This window comes from Mauremys mutica, chromosome 1 (assembly GCF_020497125.1).
Source record: "Mauremys mutica isolate MM-2020 ecotype Southern chromosome 1, ASM2049712v1, whole genome shotgun sequence".
Lineage (NCBI taxonomy): Eukaryota > Metazoa > Chordata > Testudines > Geoemydidae > Mauremys > Mauremys mutica.
The window spans coordinates 161,217,261-161,223,260 of NC_059072.1; positions in this window are offsets into that span (position 1 = coordinate 161,217,261).

The following is a 6,000-nucleotide window of genomic DNA, read 5'->3' on the forward strand; positions in this document are numbered from 1 at the left end:
AAGTCACAGGAATCGTGCCCTGTGCGCAGCACGACTATCTATACTACATTTTAAACCCAGGTCTGTGGGACCCTGGGCTTGTGTGCTTGCTGGTTCCAAGCCTGTGCTGCAGCATCCACACTGCATTGTAAACCTGAGCTTACAGTTGCTGGACCCAGATTACACAGCCATGTTAATGCATCCATTTGTACGGGGAGACTTTGGCAAACCAGTAAAGTGCCTGAAACGACTATGGCTTATTGTTAAAGACAGCCTAGTCAGCAAGCTGTTAAAAGCAAGTCTCAGCTTGACCAAGGCAGGAGGGCAGGGGGATTTAGGGTGCCACCGAAAGGGCAGCTTGACCCCGCGTCCTTCCTGATAAGAATTGTGTTAAAATTGCTGATACATGCGTTTTCAAAGAGTAGGATATGCCCCAGGAATGTCTATTGAGGTCTCAAGACTGCAAGTTCTGGAAAAACCCGCACCTGGTTAATCAATAATCAGCAGGAACCTCTTGCTTGAAACTGCTTACTTAACAAGGTTTCTTTAATTACTAATGTCTAAATAAGGGGAAAAAGCTTGAAACAGGTGGGTCTCATTTGGGGACTGACCTCTCCCTCTGGATGCATCTTCTGTTCCCCAGCGACAGACGGGCTGCCACTGTGTCACTCGAGAGCAGGGCTGGTGCAAGGATGTTTTGCGCCCTAGGCGAAACTTCCACCTTGCGCCGCTCCCCCACCCCGCGCTCCTGCCCTGAGGCAACCCCCACCCCGTGGCAGCTTCCCCCTCCTCCGCCCTGAGGCGCCCCCCCGCCCCAGCTCACTCCTCCTCCGCGCACGAGCATGAGCACCCCAAGCACGCCGTGGCTGCTTCACTTCTCCCGCCTCCCAGGCTTGGGGCACCAATCAGCTTAGGCGCCGCAAGCCTGGGAGGCGGGAGAAGTGAAGCAGCCACAGCATGCTCGGGGAGGAGGCAGGGCAGGGATGAGCTGGAGCAGGGAGTTCTCCTGGTGCCGCCCCCCCCACCCTTATTTGCTGCAGGCAGCCCTCCCCGCCCTCCCCTGCCCCAGCTCCCTCTGCCTAAATGCCGGCGGCGACCGGGGCGGCTGAAGATCTGGCCGCCGCGGTCGCTGCCAAAGAAAATGGCGCCACCCAAATCCCAGCGCCCTAGGCGACTGCCTAGGTCGCCTAAATGGTTGCACCGGCCCTGCTCGAGAGCCACACTCAGCTTTGGTAATTATCAAGGGTTGGGGGTGTTTTACTAACTTGTTGCGGACGTGTGTAAGTGCTTGAGACTAGTAAAGTTTAGCTTAAATGATAGCACTCTTGTGTTGTCCTGTCTGTGCCAGCCATCTATCAGTTGGACGGCCATGTCTCCCCTGATTTATTTCCTGACACCTCCTCACACAGAGTAAAAGTTACCAAGCGCTTTGGGTTGAAGGAACCCCGGGTAACACATTCTGCACTAGACAGACCTTTTGACAGGTCTATGGCTTTACCTGTGTCCACACTGCAATGTAAACCCAAGGTTAATGGAACTCAAGTCCCTGGATTCTGGGTTTGAGAACCCAGGGCTTGAGCATCTACACTGATTGCTGAGCCTAGGCCAGGGGTCAGCAATCTCTGGCATGTGGCTCGCCAGTGTAAGCACCCTGGTGGGCCGGGCCAGTTTGTTTACCTGCCATGTTGGCAGGTTCGGCGGACCACGGCTCCCACTGGCCGCGGTTCACCATCCCAGGCCAATGGGGGTGGCGGTAAGCTGCGGTCATCACATCCCTCGGCCCGCAGCACTTCCCACTGCCCCCATTGGCCTGGGAAGGTGAACTGCAGCCATCTGGCATTCTCTCCAGACCCATTTGGATGTCAGTGTTATCAATGCTGTCCAAAGGCGAGCCATTTCCCCCTGAACGGACTTATGACAATGAGGGGCTGCTGAATCAGTGCACTTAGCCAGAGAGTGCACTGACCACAGCTGGGGCTGGATGCACCCAGGTAAAAGAAATCAGAGATGCTCTGAGCTCCCACATTATGGAGTTGCATTGGTCAGTGGAAGAGGGAGAATAGTACTTTTATGAATGTGTTTACAGCACATTAGGTACTGTCGTACCCCGCAATGAAATGGGAGGGATTGTTTGCCATGCAGTATACTTATGAATGACATGGCTGCTTATGAAATGTGGGGAGGTGGGATGATTGCCATTGTACCTCTGAATGACATGACCACTTATGAAATGGGGGGCAAAAACTGTGTATTTACAGTATGGTTTGATGTAGATAACAGTACTGATAAATAGTGTTTGCATACAACTTCCTAGTTGTTCCTTATCATGGGTTTACCTTTATTGTTTGAAATACCCATTATATGATGTGATGCAGTGGTAGCAATACAATTTCTTTAAAAAATTTAAAATGTTTTGAGCATTTTTTGGAAAAGCACAATATTATACCATTGCCAGGCAGGTCAGCTACCATTAGCAAACCAGAACACCAGTAACAACGAAACCTTTAGCAAACTAAAAACAAAGTGCATGAACAGTACAAACAATTAAACCATTTCCAAGACAGAAACCTCCTTCTATCGCATGTCCCTTGGCCTCCTGTTCTCCTTTCCCTTTCTTCCATGTTTACCATGCACTTGGTGCCGGGCCAGGTGGGGCGGAGGGGTTCAACCTGGAGGACTGCATGCCCTGCCCAGCTGCTGCTGAGGCCTGCTTGCATGGGCCTCCTGGCTATGGAATTATCTGAACTATTCCTGGTGTGCAGCACATACAGGAGAACCTCAGAGTTACGCACCCTTCGGGAACAGAGGTTGTTAGTAACTCTGAAATGTTCGTAACTCTGAACAAAACATTATGGTGGCTCTTTCAAAAGATTACAGCTGAACATTGACTTAATACAGCTTTGAAACTTTACTATGCAGAAGAAAAATGCTGTTTTTAACCATCTTAATTTAAATTAAACAAGCACAGGAACAATTTTCTTACCTTGTCAAAAAAAAATTAACTTTCTCTTTATTTTTTTTAATAGTTCACGTTTAATACAGAATTTTACTGTATTTGTTTCTTTTCTTTCTTTTTTCTTTTTTGGTCTCTGTTGCTGCCTGATTGTGTACTTCCGGTTCCAAATGAAGTGTGTGGCTGAATGGTCAGTTCATAACTCTGGTGTTCATAACTCTGAAGTTCTACTGTAGTACCATGGAGGGGAGTTAAGCTGTGATGTAGATGCAGCAGGAGCCTGCACTCTTGTATCCATTAGTAAAAGCAGCTGCTCAAAAAGTTCTTTCTGCTGTGCTCTACCTTCCTGTCTTACCAAAGGTTCTGCTCATTCGCTACAACCCTGTCCTCAAGTTCTGCTGCCAACCTGTGCCTTTCCTCTAGCCTTTAAGTCCTTCTCTTTTTGGTATTGGGTCTGCTTGGTGGGGCTGTCTGGAATGTCAACCACAAGTTCATCATGGAAACACTTCCTCTTGGACTGGTCCACAATGGTGTAGTGTCCAAGGCTTCTACTAGAGTGGGGGCGAATGGCCACAGTACTGCAGCCTGTAGGGGTTGAGGGGTATGAGCACAGAATTTAAAGGGCATAAAATGGTACTTTGCAAAACTTCACTTCAATAGGTTGTGAGAGGGATGCTTCAGACCACAGAAGCTCCCTGGAAATAGCCTGGTTAATCACAATGAAAAAGTGCACAGAGAAGGCTAACTTAGAAATCACAACAGTTTTTTTTTCCTAAAAATTGCAGACCGCTTTTAGGCAAGGGCAGTGACCATGGCGTGCTAAATAACCCTCTCTACCATTTCAGGCATTCCACCATTTGGAGCACGTAACAGATCTTCTGGATCCCAAATGGCAAGCCAGCTGTGCATGCTACTGAAGTATTCAGTCGTATGGTGACTGAACAGCCCATCTATGAGTGGAGTAGGCTGGCCAGCCCTTCCCTAAATGTGATTACCTATCTGAAGTTCTTGCTATGGGAAAAAGTTTGCAGCTATCAGCACCCAGGACTGTGTCAAAATTCATGAAGGAATCCACAGGATGCTGTGTTAACAGCTACATGGCTTGGTACCACCCCACAGTGGCAATACAGCCTTTTGTGACTGCACGCAAATACACCGAACTCCACTGCCATCCCCCTTCCTCTCGTCACATTTCTGGACTGCATTCAAACACCCAGCCATAGGTCAGACAAATGTATTCATCACCCATGGAGTATGCGGACTACATTTAACTGAAACGGACTACATTTCAACCTTCCCACACCTACAGTTCACTTTTTGCAGGTAGCTCAATACACTGTTGGGTCAGTACAGAGCGGCGTGTTTACAGAGAAAGTTCTTATTTTTTAACAAACCAGCATGTCCTACCACAATTGTGCTGTTTTTTAGTAGGTCACTTTCAGATGCTTGTTTCACTGTTTGCACTTCCCAGTCTCCATTCTGAATTTCACATCGGGGGTGGTGGAGCCAGCAATGCCAAGACATTGGCATGCAGTCCACCATTAGGCAGAGTCAACATGTGGGGGCGAGGTACGTGGGGTTATGTGTCCTCCCATATTTGCTGCTTGGCTTATATTGAGCATGCTCACATGGACTGAGCATGCTCAGTAACACTGCTGAAGCCAGCTGCCCTTACTCTACTCCCTCCCACTATCGGCAGGCACAGGTAGTTTCTGCAGTGGATACCTGCTGCTACCCAGGGCTTGTAATAATGTTTGCATTTGTTCATAAAATGGAAATCCCTCCCATAGCTACATTAATAAACCCCAAAATGGAGTCAGAAACGTACCTGATTCTGGGGCAACCACTGCCTCTTCCATTTTTGCTGCTGGTTCCATGGACGGCCACTCCTCCAGAGGGGCATGAAAAAACTCCTCCAAGCGGCACCCCAGGATGTGATGCAGCTGCTCTGTGACAATGCCTCTTTTGGGACCAGTTCCAGCACCAGAGTCACTTCAGTGGCCTCATCTGGTACCTGCTGCTGGCTGCCATCCATTCCCATGCTAGAGTCTGGGGTCAGCAGGTCGCCATCCCAGCTGGTGCACCACTGTTTGCTCTGTGCTCAGCACAGTACCCAGCACCTCTCAAACGCCTCGTAAAATGGGCACAATGATGGCAAGTTCCCAGAGGTGTGGATCTGGTCCCTGGCTTTCCAGTAGTCAGTCTGAGCCACTTAATTTGCTCCCTGAACTGTCCAATGGTCAGGTAAATTTCCAGTACTGATAGCTTTTTCGCTATTTGCTGGTACACATACTCATTCCTGGTACTCTGGCTAAAATCAAATGTTTTGCTTGCCTCGCACCAGAGATTCACCAAAACTTGGCTGCGCTCTAGGACAAAGTGTGCTTGGCAAAGGAATTCTTGTGCTCAGTGGCCATTACAAATGCAGCTATTGTTTGCAGCTCAGCAGAAAGAACAAAATGGAAGGCTTAAATGCTGAGGAGCTGTACTTGAACAAAGGGGGCTTCTTCTGTTTCCTGGGAGTCAACTGGTGACTTGTGGGATAGAGAGGACAAAGAACACTGGCTCATGGGATTGTGGGATAATGTTGACAGACTCTCAGGGCCTGAGTCTGGGGAGGCTGTGTCCACATTTCAAAACAATAGGGCTTGAGCCCTGGGTCCCGGCAAGACTTTGGCTCGAACCCACTCCCCTGGTGTGGTTCTGGAGGCCAGGCCTGAGTCTGACAGATTTGCTTGTGGACAAAAGGGAATTTGGTCCGGCGCCTGGGTCTGAGCCCAGTCTTACTTTTCAGTGTAAGCAAACCCTCTGGTGCTTAGGGTCCGATTGTAAAGGTATTTAGGCATCTAAGTCACATGAAAATGGGTCTTGGGCTCCTAAGTCACATAGACTTTTGAAAATGTTACCACTTATCTCCTTAGAAAGCATCCCTTGGCGAGGGTCAAAAGGAGTTGTGTTGGAAGCACAGCTCATCTACCTCTTCTAAATGGGACAGTTCCCACTTGACTCCTTCTCCTAAGCTTCAAGCTGAGCTCCCCCCTCCCCCCACTCCTGGCCCTTCACTTGCA